The sequence below is a fragment of the Pteropus vampyrus genome, unplaced genomic scaffold (assembly GCF_000151845.1).
Source record: "Pteropus vampyrus isolate Shadow unplaced genomic scaffold, Pvam_2.0 Scaffold213, whole genome shotgun sequence".
In the NCBI taxonomy this organism is placed as follows: Eukaryota; Metazoa; Chordata; class Mammalia; order Chiroptera; family Pteropodidae; genus Pteropus; species Pteropus vampyrus.
Genome location: NW_011888994.1, coordinates 2,259,619 through 2,267,987, shown reverse-complemented (window position 1 = coordinate 2,267,987; position 8,369 = coordinate 2,259,619). Strand labels below are relative to the sequence as shown.

Genomic DNA, 8,369 nt, shown 5'->3' with positions numbered 1-8,369 from the left:
ATATTTTAAACTCCTTGAGGGCATGAATTGTTTCATTTTGGTGACTTTCCTTAGAGTCCTCTGCTATGCTTTCTTAATGCTTGGCTCATAGCTTTATTATCTTCTTTCTCCCATGGGTGCAATGGCTGATGCATACTGAGTATTTATTGAATGTCACATCTCTAGCATTCATGATCTCATTTACCCAAACGACAAACCTTGAAAGGAGGCTGTCAATATGGACTCCATTTAACATTGCTCTTACCTCGGTTTACATGGCCCAACGTGACCTGGCCGCAGCCTCAGCTCCTCTGACCTCCTTCTTCTTTCCTTGCTCACAGCTCTTGGCCACCCTGGGCCTTCCTCTTGATTGGCCACACCAGGCATGCTCCCACCTCAATGCCTCGCCCTCCTCTCTGCCTGAAACGCTCTTCTCCCAGACTGTCGTACGAGTCCTCTGCCAACTCATCCAGGTCTCTGCCCGATGCTGCCTCTTCAGAGAGATAGTCTCTGACCTAACACAGTGACCTCCTCTGTTTACTATCCTCTCACCTTGCTTTATTGTTCTTCATAGCACTTATTATTACCTGACATGTATCTCTTGTTTCGATTTTAATATGTTTGTTAATATCTGAATGCCAGATTCACTTGGGAGGGATTTTGTCTGTCTAGTCCAGAGCTAGATTCCTTGTATCTAGCCTGTGCTGGGCACAAAGTGGGTCCTCAATCAATATTTCTTAAATAAATAAATTTCCATTTATAGATGAGGAAGCTTCGAAAGATTAAGGGACCTATCCAAGGCCACACAGCTAGGAAATGCCAAAGATGGGATTCGAACTACCATCCTCTGATGCCAAAGCCCACATTCTAACCACTCTGTGTATGTCTTTTATTCTTCTCCACTAAGCTCTTAGATTCTCCATGACAAGGACTGTTCATTTTATATCTTGTAGCCTAAATGCTTAAAGAGCCGACACATGAAGGGAATTTTATAAATGTCAGATGAAAAATATGTGGTTGGCTAATGGATGAAGACTTGAACAGGCAGAGAGACATGTTTCCGATGAGGACACAGTATAGACAAAGGCATAGAGGCCTAAAGAACATATTAGGAATAGAGAAGTCCCATTTAGCAGAGTTAAAATGCCTGTGTAAGTGGCTAGCTTATCACCAGGGGCAGCTGAAGCCACGTGAAAAAGTCTGGTGATAAGTAGCAGTTGGAGTCACTGTCCCATAACTTGCCTCACAATGCACATGCATGTCTAAATATCTGAAAAGTTGTGCTTATCTTCCAAAGACTTCATTATGATGAGATGGAGCTATGGCAAAAATGTGCTTGTCTTTAAAACAAAGACAGATGGCAAATTAATAGCACTATACAATGGCCACAGGACTTAACACTGGTCCTGAATGTCTACCAGACAACAGATGCAGTGTTAAAGTTTACCGAGAGAGGATTTGACCTAAAAGATCCCAATGAATTGGAAGCGTCTGGCAACAACAACAACAAAAGATTTACTTTGTTACTTAAATGCAGAACTCTGGACTCTCAAGGGTAAATAAAGGTTTGGTAGAAAGCCATGATGGAAATGGAGCAGGGAGACAAAGACCAAGTGCAGAGATGGGACCATTGTTTGTTCAACTCACCTCTTCTAAGTTTCTTCTCTAGAAGAGATGCCCATGGGAACTTCTCTAGAGGAGCTGCCTGCCGAACACATGTAGAGAAATGGATCTGTGTGGCACAAGCAGCAGACGTGGCAACCATGTAGGTACCCCACTCTATCTCCCTTCAAGAGAAGCTGCAGTGGGGGGAGTGGTTCACGGGCAGCCTCCCGCTGTGCAGTGTGGATCTAATGTAGCGTTCATGCTGAGGCCTTGCTCTCTGTGGGTTGCTCCTACCCAGTGGCCAAGCACATAAGGAGAGTAGAGCCGGGCCATACTTGCCCAGTGTGGAACTCCTCCAACGGGCCATCTTGGCACTGGGGCCCCCTGTTGGCCTGGCTGAGACTTTATCAGAGTTTTGCTGAAGTCTAAACTTCCTCCTGCCCAGTTCTCCTTGCTCCCCTCTACTTGCTCAGCTATCACTCCTGCAAAGGGGGTCTGAAGGCTTGCCCTGCCCACTCCTGCACCCCATCTCCTGTACCCTTCACAAACCTTTCCCTTCTGCATGTTTTATTCTGTGTGCTTTAAATCTCCCTTCCTGGACAGTAAGTGACTTAATATCAATAGCCTCTTGCTATTGATTTATATAGCACTTTATGGTCAGATTTTGTATACATGTGCGTGTCGGAGGACCCAAAGTGTCACATGGAGCCTCAGAATGGTAAATAAAATGTCTCTACTAAAATGAAAGTAAAAAAATAAACCCATTCACTACTGAATGGAGAAGTGATCGGGCAGAGCTTTCAGATATCCACTTTCTGGACATTTTCAGAAATGTGAGGAAACAAGAATACCTGTCAAGGAGAAAACCTTTAGTCCAAAGCTATTTTTAAGTGCCTCCATACTTCCAATTTGTATTAACTTATATGAAAGCTTTTAGACTTGTCAGATCAAATTCTCGTCCTCTGCCACGATATGAAAGTTTCTCTGCTGAATGGCCAAGGACAATAATTGAACTCGTGATCCTGAATCTTGACTGGATGAGAATTGGCTCAAATCTTCTCTCTCTCCAGCCTCTGTGGGATCGCCAAGGGCAGCACTCCTCTTGACTTAAAGAGAAAGTCGTGAGAAAGCATAAACGCGTTGCGCTTTACAGCTCGTCTTGCTGGACTGTGGAACACTTCTTACCCATCTTCTTGTTTCCAATTGTGCACCCACCAGGTGAAGGAGAGTCTCTGCCAGCACAATGTGTTTCGTTTGTGTTTTTGTTTTTAGCAATTGGATGACTTGCCACTTCTACTCCATTATGTGCTTAAAAGTAAGATATAATCGTAAGCTGAGTTATTGAAACTAGAGAGGCCAAACCAAAAAGTGGTACCCTTGCCTTTGGTGGAAGAAATATAAACAAGGCCATACGGAAAATGATCGAGAAAAAACTGAGGCTAAAAACAGGTTAGAAAGAGAAGAGGGCTGTAGCTCTGTGATTGTAAGCAGCAGCAAGTGCTCTGCCTACGAGGCCATATTCTTCTGTCTGTGTCTTTTGAATAGTTGGCTTGAAGCCTACTGAAAAAATTGAACCACTTTCATTTTTCTCCTCACAAATCAATAAATGAAAAAAGAAAATATCTATGACTCAGTAGAATCAAATCCTCTATCAAAACCTTAGTCATTCCATGAATGGATTAAAATGGCCTTCATTACAATAATAATAGCTGCAATGGCTGAGCATGTTCAATATGTCAGAAGCTTTCCATAAGCTGCTCCCATCCTGCAGGACACTGCAAGGTCAGTATAATTTCCCCTGCTGTACAGAGGAGATCACTGAGACACAGAAATGTCAGACAACTTTTCCGGGTCACCCAGCTTAGAAGAGGAGGAGTCCAGGCAGGACCGTGTGGCTTTAAAGGTAGTCCATCTGCTCACCTTCTCTTCTTCAAGTGAGAGAAGGAGGGAGGAGGGGCAGGGAGAGGCTGCGGCAAGATTGTTTTCAGAGCAAGGGCAGACCCTTGTAATGGAAAGAAATCAAACTGTGCAGGATGAGTTTTGTAATAGTTGGAAAGAATGAGAGGCACACTGATAATTGTGGGGGTACTGTAAGATCTGGGGAATAGTTTTGGTGGGGAGCATTTAAAGAACAAGCAGATAATTTGATCTCTTCTGAATTCCTGTATACTTCATCTGAGCACATCATCTGGGCCATATTATGACTCAATAGATATTTTGAACCAATAAATTCTTGTCCTCTGCCACGATAGCATTGGCTTTTTGCCTTATACTGTGTGCTTTAAATCTCCCCTCCTGGACAGTAAGTGACTTAATATCAATAGCCTCTTGCTATTGATTTATATAGCACTTTATGGTCAGATTTTGTATACATCATTTTACTCAGAGCAATTCTATGAGATTTAAAAGGTGGGCATTCTAATCTTCATTTTGAGGACTTTGAGGCTCCGAAGGTTAAGTGATTTGCCCAAAGTCATGTACCAAGCAATGGAGAAAGTACGAACTTGAATTAAGGATTTCTAACTTCACATCTGTTTTCTTTCAAACGTGCAGAGTCCTGTAACTGAAAAGTCACCCTTCTGATTCATCATTACGTTTTAACACAGCCAAGCACTATACCTCACTCATGATGTCTCATAAATATCTGTTGGATCATTTTTAAGAACGAATGACTGATGGAGAAAAGGAATGAATGAAACTCCATAAAATGGCCTAATGAGATCTGCATTTGGGCAATCTGACTTTCAGGTCTGAATTGGAAGTGTTCTAGAAAATTCTTCTGTCTTCTCACATGTCACTTAAATAAATGTCCTCCTAGATGTCCTCAAATGAGATAGTTTTACAGTACTTTCTAGTTGAAAAATGTTTGTGTTTGGTCCTTCAGAGGCTATAAATCTCTCTAATCAGCGCCTAATAGTTTTGGGGATGACTCTGAGCAAGTGTCCCATTAATTGAAAGAAAAATGTTGTCCTCTGCCATAGAGATTTCTCATTATGTCTCACTGAGTTCTAAACAGAGCCCTGTTTGGAATTCTTTTATGAACATTGTAATTACACTACATCCTATGGTGTTGGGAAATAACGCTCACGATTAGCATCTCTGTCATGCGTGGGAAGCGATCCGTGCTAAATAGGAGTTGGGCCAGATGGGTCTTGCTAAGACCTTCCCTCGGCCCCCTTCAGTTCCATTAAATTAAGTTGTCCCTGTGTGTGTGCAAAAAACATAAATCCATCTTTTGCTTCTCTATGTATGAAAGAAACACATCCACTTCCATTAGTTAAAAGTCAAGTGCTTCTGTTTATAGTGATTGTGTAGAAGAGATGGTTATGCCAAAGAATCCCAGAGAAGCAGAGCCCAGTGAGGTGCCACAGGCTTCATTCAGCAAGCTGGGCTGCAGGAGGAGCTCAGTCACAAACCAGTCTGTCCTTGTCCTGGTAGGTAAGGGACAGCATCCCAGCAAACCCAGGTCTCCATTTCCTCACTGCAAAGTGGCCCCGTCCTGGGAACATGGCTGTTAATGTCCACGGCTGCATAGAATACAAGGCTCTGCCTGATGAGCTAGGGCCGCTGGGCTTGCCGGTTACAGGTAGCAGCGTACCCTTTGTCTTGGGTCCACTTTCCTCCTAACTGTGACAGTTGTTTCTGATTTTCCTTTTCACTTTAACTCCTACATTCCCTGCCCCTACCCCTGAATACACACACATACTCATGGTCTTTTCAGGGACTCAATGCTCTCTTACTCCTGTCCTTTTTCTACCTGCAGTTATTCCTAAGTCATGTATCAATCATTTACACCTTAGTAAAGAGTTTAGTCAATGTTTTATATGTTTGTATCTATATAGTATATGCAGTATATACTCCATCTATACAGTATATATGTATGTATATATGAAAAAATACATATATAAAATAAGCATAATTCCTCATTACAGAAGAAAAAGTTTTGTGCTGTGCCTGATTAGAGAATTTTTCAGACTTCCTTCTTATATATCAACATTTTTTTCTGTCATAAATGTCATAATAGACAATTGGGGGAAACTTTTAAAAAGTAAAGGAATTTCACCTACAATCCTTCCCTTAGAATTGACCACTGTAAATATTTTGGTGTATTTTTCCTTCTCTTTTCTACTTATAAAATTACGAAATATTTTTTGCTTAGAAAAAAATATACAGAATAATGTAATATTCATATGTACATACCCAGCTCAAGGAAAACACACTAGATAAATAATTTCCTTCCTTAATCACCAGAGCTACTAGTATCATGTTTACTGTGTTTAGCATTACATGCACTTCTTTATCCTTTGCTACAATGTATATATCTATAAACAAAATATGCTATTGTTTACATACTCTAAGTTTCAAATAAGTGGTGTTATACCACACCTTGCTTTTCTTTTACTCTTCTGCAACCTGTGTTTTTGCTCAAATTATGTTTTTTGAGGTATAACTGTGTGGATACATATAGATCTGGTCCCTTTACTTTAACTGCTGTGTAATATTCTACTGTATGAATAAATATACCACAATTTGTTACACATTCTCCTGGTGATGGACATTTAGAACATTTTCGAGTGTGTTGCTATTATATTTAGTGTGCCAACGAATGTGTGTGTCATGCCTCCCAGCACACATGTGCCAGGGTTCTCCAGGGCATAAAACCTGGTTCCATTAACTGTGGCCTGAGGTTGATAATAGAGACAAACATGGAAGCTGTGCCCAACCCCCGCGGAAGGGAGGAGGCAGTGCTTAAGGAAGGAGGGGCGGTAGTGCAGTGACACCCCAAAATTGTCTTCTGATTTTCAGAATTCATATAGCCCAGGCAGTAGATGAGTGATTGTAAGGCTTTAAAAAATAACCTATAACAGAATAGATATGAAAGTAGTTAGGAAAAAAAATTATGATTTAAGTGTAGGAACTTGAATAAGGCATCCCTGCTGTTCATAGAATATTTTAGTTATTAAGTAGGTTTTGTTCCAATTTAAAGTACTTTACTTATTTTTTTTAAAGAAAAGTTAGGGTTATGGTTTGACAAACCAACTATTTATGTTTGAGCTTCAGCATACTGGTACAGTCTGTCCATGCTTTTGATCTATGGTGTGGTTTGAGTTTCTTTTTCTGCCAAAATTTGGGAGGAATGAATCTTAAAGACAGGTTAGTAAAAAAACATTTTAGTAAAAAAAGTTTAAATACATAAATAAGGGCTATGCTGCATCCCCCCCGCCCCACCTCCTCTCAAGCCGGAGGTGGGGTCCTGCTTTTGGGAAATCAAGTTGCCACTTTTAAAATGATCAGAACACCTCTATTTAATAACACCTGTGCAATGTTTATGGGAAGCCACAGAAGAATCCTATTCTAGTGGCATTTGGAGTGGTTAGCGTGGTGGTTGGGAAGCTGTCAAAAAGTCACATTTAGTCTTTAGCAAATACAAAGTTTAATATTATTTGATGCAAAATATTCATTTGTTTTCTTATAACATTCTGGAATGGGCTGGGAAGGTTGGAAGGAAGAGCGAGTGCTCGGTGGGAGCCACTGAGAGCATCTTTTTTATTCATGCCTATTATTAAAGCATCTCCATTGAAATTGTGCCCCTTCTTCTCTCTCTGTTCTCTTCTGATTATTTGATTATTTCCACTTATGAATATAATTGCTATGTAATTATAACCATTATATTTTTTCTATTCTTTATTTTTCACTGATCATAAGCAATTTAAAAATGTTCTATAAAAGTCTTCCCTTTTCTTCTTTAAAGTTGTGTAATGTTTCATCTTATAAATACAGCATGAGTTTATTTGACCTTATCACTGAACATTTTCCAATATTTTCCGTTAAATATCTTTTTAAATGCAGTTTTTTTCTTCCTTTTTTTTCCTTCTATTGAGTAGTTATTTTGGGACCATATCCCACGATCAGGATTAATAGGTCATAGAATGTGAAAACTGTTTTGGTTTTGTCACATAACAATTTTAGGACTTCTAAAAAATGAGAACAAACTTGTAGTTGTGGAGGTGATTCTTTGTAAGAGAAAACAAAATACAACGTTACATTTTCAAGAAGAGAAACGCAGGGTAGGAGAGCTATTGAAAGAGATAGTAGGCTGACGAATAACTTTAAGGGTGCTTTACAAACAGGATATAAATAGCCCTAAAACCTATGAGGTAAGGCCAGAAAGGGCATTGGAAAGGAGAATTCTTCACTTTTTAAAAGGAGATTGTGCATTGTTGAGTCTAATCTGTGAAAAAGCTCGTTGTCTCTCCCATTAACTTCAGGGCATCCAATGGACTTGTTCCATAAATCAGCTCATTGGCCATGAAGTTTCACTACTGGTGCTTCTTGGTACTTCAGCCCTCAGACACTTTCTGTTTATGTTTAATCATGTGGATGTGCCCTGGGTGGAGAAGACAAACAAAATGGAAAGGTAAACCAATTTCTTGCATGAGAAAACGGAAAGACTTAACAACATAAAGATGTCATTTCCCCCTAAGTTAACCTTTATGTTAATACCTGAAAACAATACTTCAAGAAAAAAAAAATTGGAAGCAATTAGCTGATACTAAGGTTGCTTGGGAACACTAACAAGCATGACTAGGCCAGAATTTCAGAAAAAGGAGAGAGGTCGGGGGACATGCCTTCTGGATTTTCTGCCGTCTCAGTTCTTTCTCTCTCCCAGCTCGGTCACACCACAGCCCGAGGTGAACTACAGTCACTGTTTGTCTTCATCAAGTCAGCACCAAAGTGTTTTTGTTTGTTTGTTTTTTAGCACCAAAGTTTTGAGGAGACAGAAG

At 40.2% G+C, this 8,369-nt stretch overlaps 1 long non-coding RNA gene across 1 annotated transcript in view; it reads right to left on the bottom strand.

The window, feature by feature from the left end:
• Positions 1-6,994: 6,994 nt before the first annotated feature.
• Positions 6,995-8,369, bottom strand: part of LOC105300497 — a 75,147-nt gene continuing 73,772 nt past the window's right edge. The window contains exon 5 of the long non-coding RNA XR_002783415.1: positions 6,995-7,972. This is a non-coding gene — a long non-coding RNA (uncharacterized LOC105300497). The remainder of the gene's footprint in view (positions 7,973-8,369) is intronic.